General features: G+C 34.5%; 2 long non-coding RNA genes across 2 annotated transcripts in view; one reads left to right on the forward strand and one right to left on the reverse strand.

Moving 5' to 3' along the window:
- Window positions 1-19,457, reverse strand: part of LOC149803004 (uncharacterized) — a 32,602-nt gene that overhangs the window by 9,894 nt on the left and 3,251 nt on the right. The gene's annotated exons all lie outside the window — the stretch shown is intronic.
- Window positions 1,875-5,027, forward strand: LOC149803005 (uncharacterized). Its single transcript, XR_016419941.1, has 3 exons — window positions 1,875-2,103; window positions 2,742-2,885; window positions 4,432-5,027. It is a non-coding gene; the product is annotated as an uncharacterized LOC149803005 (long non-coding RNA).

Below are 19,457 nucleotides of genomic sequence, written 5' to 3' on the forward strand. Positions count from 1 at the left end.
GAACATATTAAGGTTCATTTCACTGTTCATAAAACAAAACAATTCAGCATTAAGGTATCATATAACCAGACTACCCATTAAACTTTAACAGCTGTCAAAGAAGAGTTAATAACTTGCATACTGATCATGGTTGATGTTTAATAAAGTAATCCCTGAAAAGGTAAATGTTTCTCTCCCCAAAATACGCAGTTTACAAATATAAAAAGGAAATAAAACTTTTGCCCTAAAATTAATGCTATGTACCATAAACATATGATGCAACCCCTTTATTCACAAACTTCTCAAACCCCACTATAAAATTATAAAACAAATACATAGCCACATATCTGGAGAAAAAAAAACACTGATTCACAGTCCTTTTGGTCTAATAAACTCTCAAGTCATTTTCTAGAATATTTGGAGAATTACATAAACTACATCGTTTTCTTCCATGCCTAACGTTTGCACAAAAGTCAATACAATCTTATACTTACTGAATTGTGTAATTCGGTTTAGGGGTCATCCATTTAGTACGTACACAAAAATTTGGCAAAGCTTCACCCCCCCACCCCTGTACTCATGCATACTTTTTTACGCAACCCCCCCATCTGCGTACGTACGCTTGACGCCCCCCTCCCCTAATTCTATAGAACGGCCTATATTTAATCCACGCAGAAACTATAAAGGATTAATAATATTAACGTGTTTAATAAAAAATTGTCCACCGACGTTGAATGTCTGGCATCAAAGAAATAAGCTGCGTAACATTAAACAGTTTGTCTAGTGTCCGCCAAAATTCAAACGCTGACTGAACACTCGAACAGGTTCAGTATTAGACAAATTATTATCGAGGTTTCACTCCCACCCCGTTTCCTGTGCGTATGTACATTATCAGTTAAAAAATATTAAAAAAACATACGCAAGCGTATGCATTTGGGTTTCCCCCCTCCCCATCCATGCGTACGTGCTAAATGGCCGGCCCCTTATTACTGGCAACAATGTGCTCCGTTAGTCTTTTTTTTCTCAGTGACATTATTGTATGGAAATGCGAATCCACCTTCTCTATTAGCTGTCAGTGGATTCTCTAATGCTAGCACTACATTATCACTGCTATTGAACAATATCTACTGTATATAAAATTTAATAAATCCGTAAGAAACTGCCTAAATCCAGTCATGTTTGGTTGTGTAGCTGTTTCGCACTGGTTTGCATGTGTATATCCTTGGCAATGGAAAATCTTGCTTATTTGCAGCCTTTTAAATGTTTTGATCGTGTCATTTCAAAGTTTATAAGAGAAGTTTCCTATTTAAATAATCACAAAACAAATCACTGACGTTTCCGTCAACTTTTCTGTGACCCAGGTTATCAGAGTACACAGTGGAAGAATCGGCTTGTTAGAACCACTAGAGTGTCTTATGAGACATGGCTTGGCACAAGCTACTGTAAAAACCTCAAAATTTACTAAGTCTATATTAATTAACTTATTAATTATATGAATTCACATATAGCTGAGTTTTTATGAAACATCAGATAATAAAATATTATTTATTTGATATATAAAATATAACATTAAGAAATACCCGAGTAAATATGTACAAAAAAGTGTAAAACCACAAGGGCTCATATCATTGCTTACAATTTAAATGTCAATCATACAGTAGTATATAATAATAAAAGTATTATTTTTATACCACACGTATGACTGACATTTATATTGTAATCAATGATACAAGCCCCTATGCGTACAACAAAATGTTTAGCAATAATTCACCCTTTATGGGGCCTCAAATGAACTCTACAGATGCTAGATGCTGACCTACTGTGTACATGTAGAATAGCACTTCTAAACCGAACAGACAGAAATTTGCGCGCGGGCCATGTTCTCTTAGCAAGCACCACGCTGTTTAGGAAGAATGTTATTTAATATTCTCCTGCAACATGTTTGCTCTTAAAAATTTCTGACAGCAAGAGTGTGGACATTATTAACAAATAGAAACCAATACCAATTTATAGTCATGTCCACGTCAGTACTGATGTTAATGTTCAGTACGAAACAGAAGACGCCGACATGCTGTTAGGGAAGATTCAAGGATTATGAAAGACTGGTTCTTTCCTGAGAAAGAGGTAAGCTACTTTTTACTCATTTCTTTTTACGATTTTCGCATATGGAATCATCAAAGTGGATAGCCTGAATCATCGACATTATAAGTATAAGCATAAATTCGCATGGTCATTTAAAATTGAGCCAAGGGTTTGTTTCAGATTTTACTTAAAGATAATAATTCAACCTCCTGTTTCTAAAAATGATATATATACCACACTATCATCGAATATTTATGCCTTCCACAATTCAACTGTGCAACCATGTCTGGCTCCCACCCCCACCCCCAATAATTATGCAGGCGCTTCAGTGAGGAGCACTTGCGTTACCGATTGAAACATTTTGGACAAACATATATGTTCTTCGTATTATTTTATTGCTGATTGGGTGGAGCAAGATCAGCATACACGATTGAGAACCAAATGCAATAGTTTAATTCATGATTTTATTCCTAAAAGACATTTGCCTTGTCTGTCAAATCTTTTGATTGGTAAATTTAAAATAGAGATTTAATTGGATAAGGATTACAGCTTTTCTTAATGCTTATATACACTAGGACTCTTTTGCCAACCAAATCTTTTTCCCATTTCAGTGCATTCTTTCTGTTCTGCATAGATAATTTTAAAAAATGATCAATTATACTAATTTTGATCTTTTACAGATTAAACTTAATGAAGGTCACAAAATTTAATCAACACAACAAAGTTAGCAATCGTTTGAAAGAAGTGCAAAACAATGACAGCAACAGAAGCCGTCAGACAAAACCCCATTGCCATGCTAGAGGAAATTCCGACTCCAGTAAAGGGTATGTATAAGACGCTTCATATTTTTTGATGTAATATACATGATACATATGCATTTCTGACTCAAAAATTGTACCCACAATACTTTTTTTTTAAATATAAAAATTGGAAACCAGATTTTAAATTTCTTTATATATTGCAAATGTACATGTTTTGGAAAAATGTATCCAAAAAGTTTTGGAGAAATCTCCCTGAGGACTGTTCCAGAAGTAGAGATGTCAATTTTTGTGAAATTTCTAATGTGTACCCATCATTCCTAACGATTGGTTACCAGAGTATATGATCAAAAGGAAATTATATTAAATGTGAAGCTGAACTGCTTTGTTGTAGGTTCACATGTTCCGACCCCCAAAAGAGCTGTAAGCGTAATTATTACTAATATAAGTGGCAAAAAGCATAATCTGACCACAAGAGTATAAATTACATGCCATTATTACAGAACACTGTATGAAAAATGTATATGCAGTTACAATTTTTGTCACAAATCAGCTGAATTCATGTGGATTAGTAGTAAGGCTGAGAACAGACACAAAAGAAATTGATAAATTATTTGTGCATAGCAGTCACTTCGACTAGTGTACATGTCTACAGTAACTTTTGCGAATCATAAATGATGATTGTTGTATTATCCTCAACCTGCCATGGTTCATCCCATTGCGATGATCCAGTGCAACATGTTTTTAAGTTTACCAGAATCCCTTTTCTCTAACATTTTTCAGTCACATAACATCCATCAGTCGCATTGATACATCCCTGGGTTATTTTGTTGTTGTTGTTTTTTCTTAGCTTTTAAAAAAAAATGGTATCTGGCGCCATTTATTTTCAATTTAAGCTGGACTGCTATGTGTGTAGTATCATAATAGAATGAATCTAGGGCAAATGGTTTCACATTCAAGAACCTCTCTGTTTTCTTGGAACTGTTTGATGTAACATTCATGCAGAAGTTAACCAATACATTAATTTTTATTCGATCTTTTTCCAAACTGTTATTATGAAGCAAACTTTTTTGTCCTAAGATGGTATAAGAAGTGCATGTTAGAGTAGCCAAGTTAAACCAGACATTCATATTGTGCTTAATTTTATTTGACCCAGATAATGTCACCAGGATCTGAAAACAAGAGTGTTTTAAGTCATGAGAAAATTGGCACACGAACCATGGACAGGCATGAACTTAGGATGGTCAAGCTTGAAATATCAGTGTTGATTCTTAAATAGGTCACTTGAGAAAGGATTGTATTATTATACAGAACACGTATGACAAGTAAATTGTAAGCAACCATATGAGCCCCTGTGATGAATAAATGCGTACACGTCACAAGACTTGAATTTTAATCATTAGTCTGTCTCGATCTGAGCTTGGAAAACTTTTTTTAATGGGTACCCAATTGTTCGTTTTATTAACCAGGTTATTATCAATAGGATAATCCAAACTACAATTATGTATTTTGCCTTTACCTTGTCAAACGAATCTTCAAAAATCCACCTTACAGAATGTCTCAAATGCTGTGATCAGAAAAAATTCTACCAACTTTCTCATTTCCATTTCAGGTTTGGTTTTTCAACAGTTCAAAACTGAGCCTGCTAACTTAAATTCAGTGGTCAACAGGAAGTACATTGACTCAAAGAGAACAATCTCCAAGTGAAAATATCGTTGCAGACTGTCAAATGATGAAATTCAGAAGCAGGAATGTCAATTACACATTTTGTTTGCTTTGAATTTTCTGGAACAGTGAAGAATGTTCTTCATGTGAAGCAAATTTCCAGCAGCATCTTTCATTATGACTTTGGGTGGCCGGGTGGTCTAAAGCGCGCTCCGTTATGGATCACTGTCATCTCACCTCTGTCTGCGTGGGTTCGAGTCTCAGATTCGGCTAATGTGGGTATGTGAGAAAGCTTGCCAGTAGCTTCTCGTGGGTCGGTGGTTCTTTCTGGGGATTCCCAGATTCTTCCTCCACCATTAATACTGGCTGCCATGTATAGCCTATCGTGTGCTGAAAAATGGCATTAAACCCTACAACAGCAACAGCATTATGACCTTAAAGTTTGTAGAATAAATGTGATGTATTTAATATAACAGGTACATACATACATACATACATACACTAGTTGTCTTACCTATTAAAAGATCACTAATTGAACTCAATATGCTTATAACTAATAGATTTGAATATTGATCTTACTGTTTAATTCTTGTAAAAGATGTATTCAATAAAAACTAAATACTATAGTTGTTTTTTGTTATTTTTGCTCATGTGAGCCAGATGCCACTCAAAATCTTGCTCATGTCGCTCATGTGAGCAAAATCTTGCTCATGTCGCTCACATGAGCAAAATCTTGCTCATGTCGCTCATGTGAGCAAAATTTAGCTCATGTTGCTCACGTGAGCAGTTCTTGCTCATAAGCATGCCATTTTCACATGAGCAGACTTGATCACGTGTGATTTTCTTATTAGAATCTATTTGCTCACATGAGTTCTACCTAATTTGCATGTTAAATTGCACGAGACTAACCTGAGTTAGATCTCACGTGAGAATCTCGTGTGCAGTAGGGTAGGCAGTTTTGGTATGGGAAGGGTATTGAGGGAATCAGCCAATTTTAAATGCGTGGTCCACCTGTCAAATATTCCACCTATTTTATATAAATCAATCGCAACAATTTTCACATAATTATTGCATGAATTTTGGATATAAAGGCAAGGACAATAAAGAACAGATTTCTCTGTGTCAACAAACAAGAATAAAATAAGTAATTCCAACTTAGCTGTACATGGACCTCATGGTGTTAGATGCATCACGTTGCAATTGTTATCCTTCTATGTTTTGGAGAGAACTATTGCAGGGTCATGCAACGGCAAGGATCATGAAGTAAATGACCATGTATTGTTTGTGCCATTTTCATTTAACTCAAATGAAAAATTATATGGGGAGGGGAAAATGGGGGTGGAACGTAGAACTGTAGTAATCATGGTAATTATCTATACAACATTCTCACAAAGTCACATACAGATACATAGCCTACAACAAGTTACACCAGGAAAGTAAAACCATAATACTACTTTGTCAACATAAAAGCAACTAGTGTAACAGTCACCTACTTCATTCAAAGTGGAAAAGAATAATAACAAGATAATAATAATGACTTAATTTACGGAAGAAACACATCTGGTCAACTGACCACACTTCCATGAGGCCTTCTACAATGATGTTATTGTTGTGGGGTTTAATGCCATTTTTCAGCACACGATAGGCTATACATGGTGGCCAGTATTAATGGTGGAGGAAGAACCCGGGAAAACCCCGGAAAGAACCACTGACCCATGAGAAGCTACTGGCAATATTTCTCACATACCCACATTAGCCGAATCTGAGCATCGAACCCACGCAGACAGAGGTGATATGGCAGTGATCCATAATGGAGAGCGATTTAGACCACTCTGGGCCCCTTCTACAATGATATTTGTGTGTGTATATATATAAAGCAAGCAGCAGACAATGCAGTGGTTGATAAAAGATTCTCACAGTTTAATAAACATCAAAATATGAAAGCAGGGCTTGGTGGTGCTATTAGATGCAAGTTGACCAGTAAATAATGTCCACTATATTTGCTGGAAATTGAAAGGGTATGAAATTGTACATGCGTTCAGCTTAAATTTTTTTATATAAAAGTGACTCGTGACCATTGCAGGCCTACTGCACTTAGTCCATCAATGTATACATATTAGGAAGCTGGCAAAGAGGAGAATGCCAACGCTTCATTTACAAAAAAACTAAATGTACCCAGTGGGACTCTTGACTCTAACTATTCAATGGACACTATTGTAGATGCAAATGTAAATGGATTTTCAGGGTTTGTATGTGACTTTGAAGATGCTAATATATATGAACATTTAAATATAGAAATAGGATGTCAGAATGATAAAAGTAGTATGGAGACAATCTCAGTGAGTACCCCATTGCATGATGACATACATGTAATTGATATGAAACTAAATACAAAAGGTTTTAACATAAGTCACTTAAATGTACAAGGTATAGTGGGAAAGATAGACCAGATTAAGTTAATGTTGTCTTCCATGGAAAATAATATACATGTTTTAGGACTCACTGAAACCAAATTAAATGCTAACCACAATGATGATCTATTTCACTGTCAAGGCTACAATAAACCATTTCGTAGGGACAGAGAGACAGCAGGGGGGGGGTCTTGTTGTATACATTAGGGAAGATGTAAATGTAAAAAGGCGACTTGACTTGGAGTCACATGAAATTGAGAGTATCTGGGTGGAAATTTTTCAAAATAATGCAAAATCTTTCCTAGCTGGTTTCATTTATAGACCACCTTCCTCCAAAGCATTTTGGAATGATAACTTTTTGAAACAAATAGAAAATGTTCTAGCACAGGAGAAAGAAACATATATACTCGGAGATATAAATAAGGACCTTCTCAATACTCAAATAAGGAACAACTGGATGGAATTTATTGAATCATTAGGCCTAGACCAGCTGGTAAATGAGCCTACAAGGGTAACAGAAAAATCAAGCACTCTTATTGATCACATTTATACTAACCTACCAGACAATGTGGCTTGTGTTAATGTACCGAATGTTGGTCTTAGTGACCACTATCCTACTTTTTTGACAAGAAAGGTTAAATGCAAGAAAAATAAGAAAAATACACATAAAACGATCACTTACAGATCGTTCAAAACTTTTAATAAAGAACAATTTCTCAATGACCTATATAAAGTTCCATGGAGTATGATCCAAAATTTGGATGACATAGATGAAGCCATGAGGGTGTGGACTGACTTATTTATGGATGTAGTATCTAAGCATGCACCACTGAAAGTACATCGAGTAAAGACTGATATTCAACCTAATTGGCTTACTACTGAAATCCTAGATGCTATGAAAACACGAGACAAATTCAAGGCTATGGAAAACCATGCACGATATAAAGTATGGAGAAATAAAATAACAAGTATGATCAAAAAAGCTAAAAAAACTTATTATCAATCATTGCTTGAAAACAAAAAGAGCAACACAAACTCCATTTGGAAAATCTTCAATGAACTCACTGGAGGAACGCACAAAAAACAGACAAATAAAATTCACTCACTTCTGGTAAATGACACCATAGTCACTGATGAAACTGACATTGCAAATGTTTTCAATGATTTTTTCATCAACATTACCACAAAGTTAAAAGAGCCAGTGATAGAAAACAACTTTAATGAACTGAAAAAGTTCTGCAGCAGTAAAATCTCAAAGGAGGTATGTTTCTCTATCCCACCAGTGTCAAAAAACTTTGTTAAAAAATGTCTCAGTGAACTTGATACCAAGAAAGCTACAGGACTTTATCAGATTGGTCCACGACTCATTAAATCTTCTGCCTTTGCTATTGTAGATAGCATAACATTCATAATTAATTTAAGTATTGCAACCTCATCTGTCCCCAAAATATGGAAAACTGCAAAAGTAACTCCTATTCACAAATCTGGTTCTAAGGATGATGCTGATAACTACCGACCAATTTCAATACTACCAAACTTGTCAAAATTGATTGAAAAACATGTCCATGACTCATTCATGTCATATTTAACCAAACACTTGCTGTTACACCCTAATCAATCAGGCTTTAGACAGAACCATTCCTGTGAGACTGCCTTGATCTCCCTAACTGATAAATGGCTTCAAGCACTTGACCAAGGTAGAATAATAGGAACTGTATTTGTAGATTTCAGGAAAGCTTTTGACATGGTGGATCATGAAATCCTTTTGAAGAAACTGAAAATCTACTAGTGTGATGAAAGAACAATTAGATGGTTTACTTCGTACTTAAATGAGAGAACACAACATGTTTACATAAATAATGTTCTGTCTGAACCTGAAACAATTAGATATGGAGTACCACAAGGCTCAATTCTAGGTCCACTACTATTCATTTTATTTATTAATGACCTACCACTTTTACTAAGAGACTCAATAACATCTACAGATCTTTATGCAGATGACACAACATTGTCAGACATCCAAAACACAAAGCATGAGCTCAAAATTTCTTTACAAAATGCACTAAACAAACTGGAAAACTGGTGCACATGTAATGGCATGGTGGTAAATACTGGTAAAACTAAAATATTACTTATCTCAACACGGCAAAGAAGGACAAATCTTGATAGTGATGAACTATGTCTGACATGGAAGGATACAAATCTGCAAATAGTCTGTCATGATAGGCTACTTGGTGTTCTGGTAGATAATAACCTATCATGGACTGAACATATCAAACATACCAGTAAAAAAGTCAATTCAAGTTTATGGCTTCTCAGTAGGATAAGACATTTTCTCCCTGAAAGGCACAGGAAACTATTTTATAACAGTTACATACAACCCTATTTGGACTACTGTAGTACAGTATGGGGTAATTCAAATGATAAAAACATAGCAAAGCTGGCACATCTTCAAAAAAGAGCATTTGGGCTAATATCAATCCAGAAAGAAAGCAAGGAAAGTTTAGCTGGTAGGTTAAAAATATTACCTATTAAAGACCGAATCTGTTTGAGAAAAGCCAAATTAATGTACAGGATATCTCAGAATAGTGCTCCTGAATATTTACAATCACTATTCCAGTATAGGCTACCTGGTAATACTCCCCACCTGCGATCCATGTCAACCACACAGTATAAAATTCCCAAACCAAATAAGGAGTTATTTAAAAAAAGTTTCCAATACTCTGGAACTCTGCTCTGGAATAGTATTCCAGCTGAGATTAGAAATGCCCACTCTATTTCCTTCTTCCAAACCCAATATATCCAGTGGCTTCAGAGATGCAGCTTAAATAAATGAATTCCTTTGTATGAGGGCCTCAAGGTAGATTAGTTTTTAGCTAATTGTGTTACCCTCTTTAAATAAGGTCATTATTATTATTATTATTTATTATTATTATTATAGTTCTTGGGTTTTACGTGTGTATGGTGTTTGCTTATGAACTCGTTATTAATTTCCTAGTTTTTATAAAAATATTTTACCATTATGGAAAAGCAAGTTCACAAATGCAAGTCATTCTCTGCACTTTGTGCAATGATTAGTATAGTAGTTTCACATGTTTCTTTCCATATTCACAAAATCTGAACTATAAGTTATATGCACGCTGAAAGCATGTTTTGATTGTTAATTATTCTTGCTGTAGTCGTTCAAACGAAAAGGAATACAGGCATTAATTATTGGAAATTTACTATAGATAAATGAACACGGAAACGCATATGAGAAAATTTTAGCAGTATGAAATTTGTACAGACACCGTTCATAGAACCCGGAATGTAATGAACCGTACATGTGCTTCGCATTTCTTAACCTAATTTTGCTGTTAATTTTTCCCATTGAATTCAGACACATTGATCTGTGACAAAATTATTGAATAGTTTAAATATGCATGCAATTTTTGTAATGGAATTATATGTATTATGGATTAATTGCACGCCCTGATGGTACAATGTCGGACAGCAAGTAAATGGAGTTAATACTCTGTTCATGCTATATATTAGACGTTGAATTCAGACACAATGATCTGGGACAAAATTATTGAATCTTGTAAATCTGTGAACAATTTTTCAGTGGAATTACATGCATTATGGATAAACTGCATGCCACAACAGAACGATAGTAAACTGAGTTGATACCCTATTCATCTTATACATTAGACATGAACACACATATATGTGCCAATGAGTTGTTCTCTGAAAAAAGTAAAAGACTGTAAAACCCCGCATTAACGTGACCCCACTATTAATTACTATCCAATATTCATGAACCCCAATTATCGCATTATAGCTGGCTTCGACTGTATATATAATGCACAATTTTTACAAGATTAGGAGTCTTTACACGACAAATTCTGTTAAAAACTCAGCAACTGATCTACTGCTACAATAAAATATATACAAGGCTACAAGGAGGAGTACATACAGGATTCATATAAATTGTAGTAGTGTAGTAGCAAACATGTGCAAGACATTATAGGTAGTACATGATAACAATGTTGTAAAAAGTAGTAGTACTGAATTCAACAAAATCATACGAATGATTGTTTCTGTAGATGCTGACTAAGAAGCTTTATAAAAGTTTGGCATGTGTCAGCTGAGTTTATATAAGGTGGTATAGAATTTAAAAGTTTGGCTCCAGAAAAAGCAAAACACTTCTTATAAAACTCTGAATTTGGTTTAGGTAAATGTAAACTTGTTGTTTGAGATGGACCTTAGTTCATACATATATAACAAATTTAAAATTACATTTAAGATAATCAGGAGCCAAACCATGTAAGGACCCTTCTGAAATTGAGTTCTCTGCTGAAATGGAAGCCACTTTAGGGTTTTAACAGATTTGTTGATGGTGTATCTAAATCAGCATCAAGAATAACTCTAGCTAATCTTTGTAGAAATTTCAGTAATCTTTCCTGATTTTCTGTAACACTATTAACGCAAACAGAACAACAATAAATTAGGTGTGGCATGATATATACATTGTAGAATATCTTTCACTGTTCTTGAGGGAGATAAGATTTTATTCTGTTCAAGAGATCCAATGTTATATAATGTCTTGTCTTCTGCGAACATGATGGTGGTGGATAGCTCAATGTGATATGGAAAATCATTGAAGAACAGCAGAAAGAGAAATGGTCCAAGATCTGATCCATGCGGAACACCAGACTTCATCAGTTTCTTATGTGAAAGTTTATTTAAAATAGAAACTTCTTGTTGTCTACATTCAAGATAGGACTGAAACCATATTAAGCCTTCATGATTAACTTGATATATGCTGAGCTTTTCCAGCAGGATTTTGTGATTTTCAAGGTCAAAAGCTTTCAACCATCAAAAACACCGGACCTACAAGGTTGCCTTGATCTACTGCTGTAAACCAATCACCTACCATTATAGCTAGTGTACTCTGGCTCAAATGTCCTTCATGGAAGCCTGATTGTCAACACGAATGTCCTTCACGGAAGCCTGATTGTCATGAATGTAGCAAATTCAATGATTCCAGGTAGTTTCTAAATTCATTACAAACATGTCTTTCTATTATCTTTGAAAGGGATGATAAAACTGATAAAGGTCTATTGTTATTTATATCAGAAAGATCTCCCTTATGTATTAGAGTTAATTTTGCCAGTTTTAACCTGTTTGGAAAAATACCTGTGAAAATATTTAGAGTGAAGATATACATAAGTGAAGGTGCAATCACTTGAGATGTGAGTTTTAGACATTTAGCACTAATATTATCTAGACCTGTTGCTGTTGTACATCAACCTGGTTGTCACAGAATTGTATAAATTCTTTAATTTATTAAATACATGTACTCGGGTTTCGTTTTTTGTGTACAACGATAACCGAGGGTGATTTATGTATATTGTGTTCTATTTCGAAACAGTGAGTTCGGTTCAACCTATGCCACACGTGCGAAGTGCTCTTGATGGCAAGAACCGAATGCCTTCAGTGCACAGACTATATCTGTGTATAAATACCTCACCGTAGGTAAAACTCTTTACACTACGGACAGATAGTCTTGTCAGACAGCGGTCTACTTTAAGGATTTGCACATCTGCAGCTGTAGAGCTGTCCGGAGTGTGTAGAGATTTGTAGAGCTGTCCAGAGTGTCTAGAGTGTCTGGAGTGGCTAGAGTGACCAGAGTGACCCGAGCGTTCAAAGTTATCGGAGTGATCGGGGTAGACGTGGTGCAAGCTGTAGAGCCAACTACAGGAATTAACCGTAGCAGCTGTGAAGCTAACTGTAGCAGCCGTGAAGCTGAAATAAAGTGTGCTGATGACGGAGTGTGTCTCCTTACATATAATCTTTCAGCCATTGGCTAATTTTGGGGTTCGTAAAACCCACTGTGTCTTTTGGGACTGTAAAGACAATTTGTATATCTGTCCCTTTTTGTTTGCATAATTTCACTATCTGAGTGAATGCATTTTACTACATGAGTAAAATTCTACATTACTAGCAGAGTAAACTATATCCATCTTTTCATTATGAAATCACGGGGAACCATTCACCCCTTGACTTTGTATTTTGTAAAGTAACTTATTTGCATTTTTCATTATTAAGTCTGTGCATTCTTATGTCAATTAATTCAATATTTGGATTATATATACGCACACATTATTCACCATTAATTGCCTATTCAAGTCATTCATTATTAAACATTGTATTTATATCATTGTCAAGTGTTCTGTTGTGAATCCAGAAATCCCACCCGGTTATCTTGTTACACTGAAATATCAGATAATATTCATTTAAAATGAATTCAACTCTTATTTTAGGGATTTTGAAGCACTCTTCTTTGCTAAGTTTGGAAGAAATATGTTCATTTAATTCATCACCAGATAATCTTAGGATTTATGAAATCCACAAGTTTTTCAGTCAAGTTTTTCATTTCTATTCACAAAGTAATCATTGAGTGCATTTTTAATTTCAAGAGGTTCTTACTTAATATCACTATCTGCATCACAAATATATGTAAATGACAAGTTACTGACAGATATGCCTCTCAAGTCATTGAAGCTTTTCCAGAGTTTTCTATGATTCCTTATTGCACTACTATGTCATATTTCAGTGGAATAATAAGTTTTCTTTGCCTTTTGAATCAATGACTTGACCCTGTTTCTCCAAAATCAGCAATTGTCAATAACTTTTAATTTATGAAATCTATCCCTTGTCTTAATAGCACTGAGTATATCACCTGTGCTCCAGTTAGGTTGATTTTATTGTTTGACTCTCTTGAAGTTAGAAGGAGCATGAGTGCTAAGGGTGTCAATAAACATATCTATCCAGATGTCAAGAGCAGCTGATGGGTCATCAAAACATTCAGTTACTAACCAAGGGATATCTTTCAGTTCTTGAAGGAATATTTGTGAATTTAATATTTTCATTATTCGATATGTGATTATTTGTCATGATAAGTTTTACTTTCTCGACTCAGTTTTCATGTACAGCATATAGGATAATGATCACTTATGGAATATTGGGGAACTGCAACTTCTATAATATTCTCAGCATTGTTAGTATAGAGGTGATCAATTAGTGTTTCAGATACCTCTGTTATCCTAGTGGGTACATGAACTAGCTGCTGATAATTCAGGAAATTCATGGTTTTAATCCAGTTTTGATTGGTATTATAATACAAATTGTAACTGAAGGCACCCTACTAAACATATAAGCCCATAGTTGAAGACTAATCAAAACTGGACCATATACAGTACAGATCATGTATTTTCAGAACCCAACACAATATAGTGGGGATTTAATCCCTCCAATATTTGCTCCACGATAACTGCGCAACAGAGCAATAAAATAATAACAAATAACCACCACGCCTTGCCTGGCATATTTCAATCATATACAGTCAAATCCAGTTAAATCGATTATGTCGGGAGTGTAAAAAAAATCACTGACATAACTATGTCCTGAGAAATCAGGGTTCATAAAAACTGGTACGGTAATTTTAAAGATGTCCTTGACCTTTATTCCTGTTGCCTATTCTTATGTTTACTGTAACACTGCTAACAAAGAGGTCGTATTTTTAAGAATATTAATTGCTATATTTCTGTACAGTTTATTTCAATAACAAGTGTCATAATTTCATAACCTTTTAGACATAACTCAGAATCCAGCTGTACATAGCAGACAAGACAAAAATATTAGTGTTGATAATAGAGTACTCACTTATGTACATGTATGTGCACTCTGAAATAAGGGTACTCTGTTTTATCTTTAAATTCCACAGTGAATGTATATTTTGCATAGTTTTAAGATTCCTCATTAAATAAAATAACTTACCTCTTGAAGAACAAAAAAAAAAGAACTTGTTGGCTGCCTCAGTGCCCAAAACAACAAACGTAAACTACTTTAATGAGGTTAAAAAGGGAAAGAGGCTACTCACAGAGAAATGAAAACCTGTCACCAATTTTTTTATATAATTAATTAAGCTTAAGTAAGACTTTTCCTATTTTAAAACACATATGAATCCCAGAATAGTGCAATGCATATAATTATGATTAACCTGCAGAAAACAAAACTTGCACAACAAAATAAATTTCTTCCAATAACTGATAACTATGGAAAATGTAACACTCAATAGATTTCATTGCATCAATCAGAAATGTCCTGAATCAATGGCTGATGAGAATAAGATTGTGAACTCCACTGGCATTGCTTGGGAAGAATTTTCTTATTATGTATATATGGCTGAAGAAGCTACAGAGAAATGGCTGAATGTATTCAAAAAATGAAACTGTTTGTGGAAAGTGTCGCCGTTGTTTAGCACATGCATGAAAACATAAGTGCTTTTGAATCATTTCCTCAAAATAAACAGGTCCACACATTACTTTGGACCGAAGCTTATGCCTGACATAACGGGGTTATCAACTTAACAGGGAACAAGATAAGTGGGGGAAAAAATCAGCATAACAAAGAAGGATTTTGTCAGTTGGTTTTTTAATTTCATTCATGATTTCAGGTAAAGCAAGGAATGACATAGTGTTCTTTTTTTATACCAAAAAGCAGAATAAGACAAGGTTCAAGGCAGTGACCACTGTAAACACTGTTATAAAATGTCTACGCTACAAGATGTCAATTTCAGTTTGGGAAAGGTGCCTTTCTATCACAAAAATGACTTGGCGCATTGCACGTAATACATTAAGCTCAAATTATAGTCTAACAATGAAAGTTTTACTGATTGAAATTTGAATAGCTGATGGATGATGACCATCTACATAAAGACAATAGCATTATGTATGATTTACCGTCAGATACTATTTAAAAAATTAAGTGATCTTAATTTCCATTTTAAAAAAATAAAATAAAAATGTCTTGTCTATTCTGTACATTTAGAGAATGTTGAGCAACTTATTTTGAAATATGTTTAACTTTTATTTTATTCAAAGAAATCTGAACAACCTATGCACCCTAAGGTTTAGACAATTAAATTCTAGCTGACAGCCACTTCTGTTTTAAAAACCCCCCAAACAAATGAGCAAATTCTGAATTTACAAATCACATTATGACCCAGTCACAAGGCAGAATCTACATACTTGTTCTATTTTAACTACATGCATACTGCCAGGTATTAACCATTTAATTTATGAGATAAGATTGTTTTTTTCTGACCAGGATATTTATTTTGTTATTGCAATCATCACAAGATTAATTTAATTTAAATAAAAAAAGGAATAGCATGGTTCCTTTTTATAATACAAATCTGAAATTTAAATCTCACCTCCTCAATCAAATGACTGGATGTCAGAAGAAATAGTACACAACATTAACAACAATTTATCAGGGTCTGATGAGGTACCTCTCCCCCCAGCCAAAAAACGAAACAAAATGTAAACACACACAAATGAACAATGACTTTTCACTTGAAATTTGACTAACGCTTAATTCTCGTACATGTGTATTCGGTATTATGCACACTATGAGTATATAGACACATAGACTTTTGCTTTGGTCCCCTTTTAAGGAAAGTTGGGGCCCTTTTAGAATTTTGGAATCACCCCCAAACACTTGACCTGATCCAGCCATGCTAGAGCATGGGATAACTCTTGGAACTTTTGCAATATTGTTTCACATCAGTCAAAAATGAATGTGATTTCGTTGTAAATTGTTTGATGTCTATTGTTCTTTATCATTCTTTTCACTGCAGAATGGAACAATTATGACTTTCATACTTAACTAAGCATATTGCGTGAACTGCAACAGAAATTAGGAAATTAATGCGTTTGTACAGACTGATAACAGTATTGAGAGATTTAAAAAAAAAAAAGATTCTTTGCACCAAATGTACTTGAAATAGGTCCATTAGCACTTTCTGAAGTTTTTGTTCTCTGTTAACTCATTAACCCCTGGAGGTTTTTGTCGTTTTCGCCTGAAATTCGAGTAGGAAACACATTTTGGGGGCTATTTCTGAATACATCCTAACACATCGACAGCCAACAGATTTTCCATCAGCTTAATGCCTAGTCATGTTAGAAACATCATTTTCCGTTGGTTATTTTCCTCGAGCATGAGCTGAAAGGTTAAAGTTGGAGTTCTTCTCTTTTTTTTTTTTTTAGCTTAACTCATTCGACCATGGAGATTTTTGTCATTTTCGCCTGAAATGCAAGTAGGAAAGACATTCTGGAGGGTATTTCTGAATACATCGGATTTTACATGAGACTAATGCCTAGTTGTATTAGAAATATCGTTTTCCATTGGTTATTTTGCTTGTGCATGAGAAGTTGGAGTTCTTTTTTTTTTTTTTTTGCTTAATGAACCCATCATTTTCGTATGGAGACCACTATTTATTCCAAATGCCCACCTTATCCTAGTTTTTGCAAAGGTTCACCTGTCTGTGTGCAGTTCAGACCGGTCTGCCTTAGATCTGAGGCCAAAAGGCTCTAAAATCAGGACACAATATCGCATTCCAACCACAAGCAAATTTTGGGTGAAAAAAAAAAACGGGTCCAAAAAGTTAGGTTTTTCCCTCTGTATTTTGTAGTGCAACTAGAACTTCCAGATTATCTGGTATTGTTGTAGAGCTATATCTGTCTGCTTTTTTGTAATACCACCCACTTTGGTGTATCTTAAATGACCTTGATGCTGCAGAGCTCAGAAATAGGGTACAGCCCCATCACGCCTACAGGCAGGATTGGCGCCGAATGAGTTAATGGACCAATCATTTTCATATTGAGACAACTCTTTATTCCAAATGCCCACCTTATCCTACTTTTTGCAAAGGTTCACCTGTGTGCAGTTCTGACTGGTCTGCCTTAGATCTGAGGCCAAAAAGTCTAAAATCTAGACACAAAATCTGATTCCAACCACAAGCAAATTTTGGGTGGGGGAAAAAAACGGGTCCAAAAATTTAGGTTTTTCCCTATGTATTTTGTACTGAAACTAAAACATCCACATTATTTGGTATCATTGTTGAGCTACATCTGTCTACCTTTCTATAATACCACCCACTTTAGTGTATCATACATGACTTTGACGCTACAGAGCTTGGCAGTAGGCTACTACGTCCTGCCACGAACACGCGGCACCAGGGGTTAAAGAGTTTAGTAGAGGAAACCATAATATGCAGTAGAAACCATTAAACCAATCTGAGACACATGTAGAGACCAAACTTGCTATTACTGCTACCGATACATCTTTTATGTCTTTTATTTCCGTAAAGCAATATTAGAGAAATGTAAATTTGACACCTATCATTTCATCAAGAGAGAGCGAGAGAAACAGAGAGGAATCAATCCTATGTCTTCCAATGAATCCATTTTAGCTGCAAAGAAGTAATACTACTGAAGAAATTGGTTTGCATGTTTTATTATAAATTCATTTCAATTTTTTTTAAATCTCAGTAAGCAAATACTCCAATCAACACAAATTGGAAACTGCATTGAAAAAATTAAATGTCTTATATCTGTATTATGATTAGGTTATTGACACATCATTCCCATTGTGATTTATTAGCTTTTCTATCACGACAAAAATTTTGCTTTTATATTTTCATCACAAGAACAATCAAATAATAGAACACAAGTGGATACAACCTCGGAGATTTCCTTAAATTTGTTAAACATTTAAACGATATTTCCACATCATTATTCCTTTCAACAATACATCTAAGTCAGATTGATTAGAAGCAATTACCAAACTTATGCTGTTAATGATTGAACCATAATTTTGAGCTGTAAACTATAACATGCCAACTAAGATGGTTTCATGTTAGAAAGATGCATTTCCCACACTGAAATTGACATTGCCTTCTGATGCTAGGTTTACAACAGTGTTTTACAATGGTCACCATCTTTATTTCTGTAGAATGTCTGCTCTAGCTAATTCTTTATTAAGTAGAGGCCATTTCCAAAGGGATATATCATTTGAAACAATTTGACCTTGTGTTGCATGAACGAATTTAAAAAAATGCTCCAGTCAGAAAGAACCAGAAATTATTTTACCAATCCCATACAGTATGAATGCAGTCAGAACTGAACTAAAGTTCGTAGTATTACATGTTTAAGCTCTTTCAATCAGTAACAAGAAAAGAGTGAAGACAACAAGCTTTGTAAAATTTAACAATTTATTTCCCTAGAAAAATGAGTAATAAATGAGAAAAAGAACTTAGTTTTATGAATCAAATCCAAAAACAATCCAACAATAAGCCAAGAAATAAAATTTAGAAGTGTTAGTAAAAAAAAAGTCCTAATGAAAATGAGTTTGAATCCTGAGGAAATCAAAAATGGAAGGCGATGATGTCTGCTGCAGTCAGCGTCATACTGATGTGTCAACAGTTCTTTGCTGAATCAAAGAAAATAATACTCTAGTGTTTGAATTCTCTGTAAATTTTGATAACTGTCCATGTCCAAGAACTAATTTAGAGCACAAGTACTTTCTGGAAAAAATAATCTCCTGGAATCCAAATAATTGGAAGAAAACAAAATAATTAGCCCCCCAGAACTGGTCACAACATAAAACACTTTAACTTTTCAAGTATTAAGACAAACAATGACTAACATCAACAATAAATCAAGCTATGACGCAA

This window comes from Sinohyriopsis cumingii, chromosome 3 (assembly GCF_028554795.1).
Source record: "Sinohyriopsis cumingii isolate HCF-2022 chromosome 3, ASM2855479v2, whole genome shotgun sequence".
In the NCBI taxonomy this organism is placed as follows: domain Eukaryota; kingdom Metazoa; phylum Mollusca; class Bivalvia; order Unionida; family Unionidae; genus Sinohyriopsis; species Sinohyriopsis cumingii.